This window comes from Meleagris gallopavo, unplaced genomic scaffold (genome assembly GCF_000146605.3).
Source record: "Meleagris gallopavo isolate NT-WF06-2002-E0010 breed Aviagen turkey brand Nicholas breeding stock unplaced genomic scaffold, Turkey_5.1 ChrUn_random_7180001935173, whole genome shotgun sequence".
NCBI classification, from domain to species: domain Eukaryota; kingdom Metazoa; phylum Chordata; class Aves; order Galliformes; family Phasianidae; genus Meleagris; species Meleagris gallopavo.
In genome coordinates, this window is record NW_011197171.1 from 19,000 (window position 1) to 27,250 (window position 8,251).

Below are 8,251 nucleotides of genomic sequence, written 5' to 3' on the forward strand. Positions count from 1 at the left end.
GCTTGCCTCAGGTGATCAATCAGAGGTTCAGGCCATGATTCAGCAGTCCCCATACAGGACTGTATGTGTCTACCACATTTCTGGCAACAGTCCTCTACAGTCACCAGGAAACGATGAAGCCGATTCTGGCCCAAGTTCATTGGATTGAGAATTCACCATCTGAGAACATCACCCGCTGGTTACATCAGAAGCTGTGGCATGCCGAATGAAAGACAATGTAGGCAGCTGCTAAAGCATCAGGGCTACCCATACAACTGTCTGATGTCATCCAAGCATGCCGAAACTGCAGTGCTTGCTCCAAGATGAGACCAAGACCGTTGCCTGAAACAACAGCCTATTTTGCTAGAGGACACAATCCTCTCCAGTGATAGCAGGTCGATTACATTGGGCTCATCCCATGGTCTGAGGGGGTGAGATATGCCCTGACTTGCACTGACACCACAAGTGGGCTAATGCAGGTGTATACAGTGCCAAGGGCGAACCAGGCATATACTATCAAGGCACTTACCAAGTTGATGGCTGCCTACAGGACACCTCAAGACATCGAGAGCCACCAAGAGACTCATTTCACTGGCACAATAGTACAACATTGGGCAGAAGAAAACACTGAGTGGCGATTCTACCTGCCGTATAATCTGATGGGCAGGCCTTATTGAACGCTATAACAGATGACAGGCAAATTGTACAAGCATTGCAGTGTACTGAGTCACCATAATTGAAAGGGCTTACCTTTAACCTTCTCACTCACTGGTTCACTCCATGAGCAATGGAGTGTAGTGGAAATGCTAAGTCAAGGCTTGAACCAGTGATTGAGCACCTGGTAGGAAGGCAGGGCCATCCCATGAGAGCTCAGGTGCATGCAATGTACCTGAGTGACTGGAAGGGGGTGGAGCCAGGATCCACCCTTCCCACAATTCATTTAAGAATTGGCAGTGAAGGTAAAGGTGTTTTTTTTGGATGTCTTTTTACATTTAAGGTCTTGTAAAGGTAGGTAGTTTCTTTACTTTGTTTTTGTGCTTTATATTGTTGTGTTTCAGTTTGTTTGTTTTTTTTTGTTGTGGCCTTTGCTCTTGTTGCTCTTTTTTTCTTTGCGTTGGAGAAATAATGTGATCTTTGGTCTTCAAATTACTGAGTAGTTGTTCTCATCATATGAATTTTCTTTATTTAAGGTAACTTTTGCTTTTAGGTAATATTTATGTAGTATTTTATTTTGAAGGCTAAAACATCACCAATTCGCTGTTGTTATTAGTGTAATTAAGTTATTTTGAAGAAGCAAAGTAAGAGGAGCTTCACGTAATGTTTTTAGTTGTGAAACCATTTTCAGTGGTAACAAGGTAAAAGCAGACCTTGATGTACCTGTTGTTATGAATAGGATATTAATCTTGTTTTTTGTTTTGCTTGTTCTCTACATACATGTTGTTATATATTGTTTATATTGGAGCTTTTCTTTTATGATAAGAAATCTGGGGTATAATTTGTTTTGTTTAATTAATACTGTTTTTCTTAAATGAGATTCCATGGCTCAGTTTTTCAATTGATTTGGATACACAGCTGGGAGAGCAGTTTAACTTAGTTGAGTTGGTTTAAATTTCAGTACTTATGTTCAAAAGCTATGATAGTAAAAAGCCTGTTTTGAAGACATAATTTTCTGATGCTCTCATTCTTAAAAGTGAGGTTCTTTGTGCAGCACTGCATTTTAGTTGCTGATTTGTTCCATATTCTTCAGAATACTGTTGTACTTTTTGTAAAGCAACTTTCAAAACTAGATCTCTAAGGCTCGTTTTATTGACTTATAGAGGTAAGTCAGTAGTAGTAAGGAACAAAGTAACTCATGGATACATTTGTTGCAGTAATTGGGTAGCTGGAGGGTAATCATTGATGCTAATGTAATAATGTAGGTATTGATACTTTTTGGTGGTTGTATTTTTGCTATATTTCTTGCTTTCTGCCTAGATCTTTCAGGGTGCTCTCTGAAAATATCTTCCCACCATCAAAATGTGTTTTTTCTTTCTAAGAGTGTTGTTTTGTACTATTATAACAACACTTGAATTTGTGACAAGCTGAGAGTGTTGGGATTCTGCAGCCTAGACAACAGAAGCCTCTGAGGAGACCTCATAGTGGCTTTTCAAGTATCTGAAGGGGCCTACAGGAAATCTGGGGAGGGACTTCTTAGAAGGGCAGGTAGTGACAGGATGAGGGGAAATGGTTTTAAACTGGAAGAGGGTAAACTTAGACTAGATATCAGGAAGTAATTCTTTACTGTGAGGGTGGTGAGATACTGGAACAGGTTGCCTGCTGAGGTTTTGAATGCACGCTCTCTGGAAGCATTCAAGGCCAGGCTGGATGGGGCTTTGAGCAACATGGTCTAGTAGGAGGTGTCCCTGCCTGTAGCAGGGGGGTTGGAACTAGATGATCTTTAAAGGTCCCTTCAAACCCAATCTGTTCTATGATTTGTGCTGCTTAGCTGTGGGCAGTGATGACCTTTGCTACATCACTGGATTTATTCAGTTGCTGTGTCCACATTCTTCTCTGGCTTTGTCCCGTTTCTCAAGGCTGGAACTGAGGACTGGAATATAAGCAGGGAGACAGAATCTCTCTTTTTATTAGCCAGAGTCTGGGAATCCTCCCTTTGTGTCAGCATTAGGGTAGATGAAGGGAAAATTACTTGAAAGAAACATGTTCAAGCAGGACATGCGTCTTAGCATTACATCTCTCCTTCCTGCCAAATCCAGTGCTGCAGAGACTCCTCTAGACAGTCCCTTGGGCTGTGGTGCTGGGGTGATGTGAGTCTTGCCCTCTTTTGGAGAGGGGGGAGGGTGCTGGCTGCTTGTGTCTTGATCTTAGGAGTTATTCCTTCATGAATGTAGTCAAATGGTGAGGTTAATGGACTTGATAAAGAGTTTGTATTTATTTGTATACTCTTTCGTGCTCTTTAAGGTAGAGTGGAAGAGGAATGTTGAAAGCCACTGATGTGCGTTGTCTACTTCAATTATTTTTTTTTAGTGTTCATCTTGGCTACGTGTTTTTCAGCTGATGATACAGTATTGAGGTAAAATTAGAACTTCTGTCTTACGAGCAGATGTATCTTCCCTATTCCTTAAATTGCTCTTGTAGGAAAAGACATAGCCTTGCGGTTTTCCTTGAATTTTTGAACTTGTCAAGGCCATAGAATTGTTTGGAGGAGTGTGAAGTCAGTGGGTGAGGGACTTGCGTCACCAAGGACTCATTTTGCCATGTAAAGAGCATACTGGGAATTTTTAAGTGAAGTCACAGTGGAAAGGGTATTGTTAAGTTTGCACACTAAGGGATATTTGAAATATTTCAGTTTTAACAAGCAAGCTGTTCTTCACTCTCAGACAGTAATATGAATCTTTGCACTGTAGTGCCCGAGAGCTATTTTGTAATAGTACATAACTATTTTAAAAGGGTATTTCTTCTCAGACTACTTTGCATGGTAGGGAAGTACTTTGATTCTATTTTCTTTTAGTTCTTCATCTAAAATATAAACTTATTTGCATGAGTGACTAATAGAATTAAGCTGAGAGTCTCTACCATTGTAGTTACAATGACACAGCTATCCAAGAACAAGAAATAAGGCAGTTTTCTTATAGAGTGTGTTTTGTTTGGCTTGAGAGTTGTTTGAGCAAGCCAGAAATAACTTTCCTGTGTCCGCGTGTCGTCGGCGTGTCTGATACAGGAGGTTTTATTCAGTGTAGTAACAGAAGTGACCCAGAGTGACTTGAGAAAGTTAAGATAGCAAGCTGGTGATACATAAGGGAGGTAAATCCAAAGCCTCAGTTCATATTTAAAAGCACTGGAACATTCTCTATCAAATGCTAAGAGAGGATGTGTTAAGAAACTGAGCTTAGTCTCTGTGGAATAACAGCAAGACTGGATATCAGCAAAGTAAAAAGTCCCATAGTCAGGTAATGTCTTATGTGGCTAAAAAGGAGTGAGGAGAGGACAAACTGAGCTATAGTTTAAATTTTCATTTTTAATGTAAAAATGAAGGTGTGTGAGAACTTATTGTAGAAGTTCCAGAATGTGGAGCGGCTAAATTTAAATTTGAGAATATTGAGAAATACAAAGCTAGGATTCATATCCCCACCCCAAACAAGTGGTATTGTTCCCTCTTAGACCCTTCTATATTCTTCCCTATAACACCTTGATATTTGGAAAAGTTGTATTTTTAAAATGCAAGATTATATATGAAGATTGCAAATGTGAAATTTCATTAACAGTATTTTTGCTTATTACTAAGTATTAGCACGTGAAAATGGTAATGACTTAATACTTTTGTTTACTTATGTGAAAGAATTCATTAACATATCGAACTTCAAGGGCAGTTTTTCTTTGAACTCTTGTTCATTTGCTGCAACAGATGTATCTGAAAATGTGGCTAGTTATTTAATATGAAATCATACGAAAACGTAAATCATACATCTGTTTTCCCTAGTTTTGTTTGCTTTCTTGCTTCCTTCTCCTTCCTGTACAGGTAATAGGTGCATCTATTGGAATCGGGGAGATCTTGACTTGCAAATTCAATGTTAAAGTAAGCTTGGACTCTTCTAAAGATTAGATTGATGCTATTCTACAAATTTGAAACCACACATGAAGTAATGAACAAAATTAGTTTTGTAATGTGATGAGAACAGTGCAATGTTGTCTGTTTACCTCAGTGGAAAGGAAACCTCATGTGGTTTAGCTTGCTGTTTGTATGAAACAAAAATCTTTCAACTTCACTTTGAAGTGAAATCAAGCAAAAATGTGGGTTGTATTATAAAACAATTAGTATGAGGTAAGAAATAATCTGAGGCAGAACTTGGGATGACAGATCTGACTTTATGTTCAGGGAAAAGAACCTAGAGGTTCTGCTACAGATTGATTCTCCCTACCTACTGGAAAAGGGAAGGCTATTGTCTTATGTATGCTAAATAATGATTGAGAATAAACAGAGGTATTATGAGGCATGAGTCCTTAATTTACCTACACTTTAGGGAATCCTGTTAAATTAAGAGGATGAAAAAAAAATGACTAAGTTTTGTGGAAGTAGAGCAGGGATGATGTTTTAATAATGCAATTCACCAATTTATTTTGTTAATTTCCAGTTGCAATGTGAACGATATATACACCTTTAGAAAGGCCTGTTAAAAAAACATCCAGGTATATCTAACCATGGAATTGTTAGTGGATATATTGTAAGTGGTTCCTGAGGAAGGACTGTATTGTTGGGCTCCTTTTTAAATTTTTTTGCTTTTTATTTTTTTAACTCATGTTCATATTTATTTTTCTTACTCTATTAATAGGTAGCATAGATCAGTCAGTATTAAAGGAGTTGCCTCCTGAGCTACTGGCAGAAATTGAATCCACCATGCCACTTTGTGAACGTGTGAAAATGAACAAGCGCAAACGTAGTACAGTTAACGAGAAACCAAAATATGCTGAAATCAGTTCTGATGAAGACAATGACAGTGAAGAAGCTTTTGAATGTAAGTAGTACAACATTCTTTTTCTATTGCTAAAGGCTAACATTTTACTTTTACAATTTGTACTATTTTTAGTTAATTATTTTTGAAAAGTTGGCTAGCCTAAAACATATGAAAACAAGTTTGCTGTCCAGACAACTACTTGGCCAAAAACATTTTTTCTTTTAAAAGAATAACTACTTTAGTTCAATTAGTAGCTCAACTTCTACTACAGTTTCCCTGGTACAATGCTGGAAAAATGGGAATTACTTCTGATGGGTTCTCAAATTATCACTTACTAGACTTGAATTAAGGGATCTCAACAGAAGAGAGGAAGTTTGTAGTTTAAAATCTTGCTGCGTGATCTGATAATTTTTGTATGTGCTTCTAAGTTAGGAAGGGAGTTTGCTGCTACTTAAGAGCATAATTAGTTTGTAAGTATGGAGATGAAGTTAGCCAACACTGAAAAGAAACTTGATTAAAGTGGAGTGAATCAATTCAGTCTGAGTAACATCTTAGCTGCTTTACCTATGTAGGGCTACAGCAAAAGTACCTGTTAGTGTTAACCTGAGAAGGCATTTTGCTTGTATAAACTTCTTATGGAACTTCTGTAAAACGTGTTTTGTTTCTTCATCTTACTTAGGCTCCAAAAGAGAGAGAATTGGTTGTCCTGCTTTTTAATGCATTTCAATTTCTCCTCCAAGAAATAAGTAGTGATTATAAACACATACATATAAAAAATGTAATCGTGATGCCTCTGATCTTCATCAAAGAAGAAGAACGTCTCTTTTGTTTTATTTTCCTTAAAAATATAATTGAATAATGTTGCCTAGACCATGAGTAGAAAATCTCCAAGGTAACTTGTAATCAGACTTCATTATGGCAAAGAATTATTTGCTTCATTCAGGATACGGTATTTTCTCTTTGCCATATAATATTACCTGCTTATTGTGTTAATTATCTGGAACAGGGAAATAAAAGAAGTGAAGCAAAATTATTTAAGATGGTTGTCAATGGAGAGGATTGTCAGAAATTTCAGTGAGACTTTAATCTAGCTATTAGTCACATTGGCTGTTGAAATAGTTAAATATGAAATAATGCAAATTAAGAAAAACTTTCAGAGTCATATGCTTTAAAGGTACTCTTGGTTCATTATATCCAGTCATGAGCTCTGGCCATTATTATAAACAGTCGGTGAGGACATAAGATGTAAAAATGAATTATAATATTTCTTAAAGGATACTGTAGAACTGAATTAAAATGAGGAAAAAATGATCAAGAGATAAAAAAAATATTGACAAATACACTAAATAGATTTGTATTGTTACATATGTCTATTTCAGAATTCATTTGTCTAAAATGAAACTCTAAGAAAAGGAAGCGATTGCATTTCTTTGAGTTTATCAGTCCATTAAATGATGAAAATTTAAAAATGGATAAAATCTTTCTTATACAACAAGTGCTCAGTGTGTTATTGTTTAAATGTCAGAACTCAGAAGGGAATGAGATTTTTTTTAACACAGATTCCTTATGTGTAAAATTCAATAATATTTCAAAAATTACTATTAGATTTATATTTTATGTTAATTTTGTGTACTTTGGGTAAACTTCAATGTCTAATTGTGAATAGTTTTTCTCATGTTCATCTTACTTGCCTTGCAGAGCCAACACAAGTGTAATGTATTCTGTTTTGTCATGCAACATTGATGAAATGGTCAATTTAAATTTCTGACAGAAAGTGATATTGGAAGTTAGTTTTCTTATGGAGATGTAGCTGGGGTCAGAATTCATCCTGCAGAACTTAAATTACTACTGATTATCTGTAAACTGTGAAGACAGAATTCTCTACCTCCACAAAATAAAGTCTCATGGGGTGGGGGAAGAACCATTTAAAATGTGACAAGTATTCTCCCATAGAACACTCATTTCCTTATCCAATTTGCTCACTTCAGGTAACCCAGACAGCCCTCAATTTCTTGACTTGCAGTTACCTGTCAAGCATTTTAAAAGTGAAACTTAGTAGCTCAGGCATCATGAATATGACAGTACTGCCTCGAGAAACAACTCTTATCCAGAAGCAGTGCAGTTCAAAGCCTGAGCAAGTTATTACTTTAAGTTTTTGACCACCTCTTTGCAGAAAGTTGATACTATTTTCAAAAGTGGAAGCCCTCTAAGGTGCAGAGCATTAGTTTCAATACTCAGTTTCAATAGTTTTTCATTCGTACTTAGCCTGAGCTGCCTATTGGCTATATCCTGTTATATATAATATCCTCTTTCCTATGCTTATTAATAAACTGTGAGTGTGGAAATGATTTGTCAGTTCTGTTCCAATATTGTATAAATGCTCAGCCATTCTGCTCAGAAACAACCCTATATACAGTCACACCTCTAACATTTAGGAGAGTTGGATAGAGACACATACAGATATAAGGGCTGTTATATGCCAATTCACAAGAGTACACTCAAGACTAGGAGAGTTCATTAATGTTTTGGAACTATTTTGATCTTCACCATTAATATTAGACATCTCTTTACTAGTCCAGTTATTTTGTTATATTAGATAATGGAGAATTTCATGGATGATAACTTCGTCTTTTAAGTAGTACAGGAACCCACGAGAAAAGGTGCTATATTGGACCTTGTTGTCACCAACCAGGAGGAGGTGGTGAGTAATGTGAAGCTCAAGGACAGCCTTGGCTGTAGTGACCATGAAATGATGGAGTTCAAAATGCTTAAGGTGTCGAAGTGGGTGCACAGCAAGCTTGCTACTCTGGACTTCGAGAGTG

The 8,251-nt window shown here is 36.9% G+C and overlaps 1 long non-coding RNA gene across 1 annotated transcript; it reads left to right on the top strand.

Moving 5' to 3' along the window:
* The first annotated feature begins 917 nt into the window (after positions 1 to 917).
* LOC109364900 lies at positions 918 to 8,031 on the top strand. The gene is made up of 3 exons (XR_002110665.2): positions 918 to 987; positions 5,307 to 5,489; positions 6,109 to 8,031. It is a non-coding gene; the product is annotated as an uncharacterized LOC109364900 (long non-coding RNA).
* Positions 8,032 to 8,251: the final 220 nt, after the last annotated feature.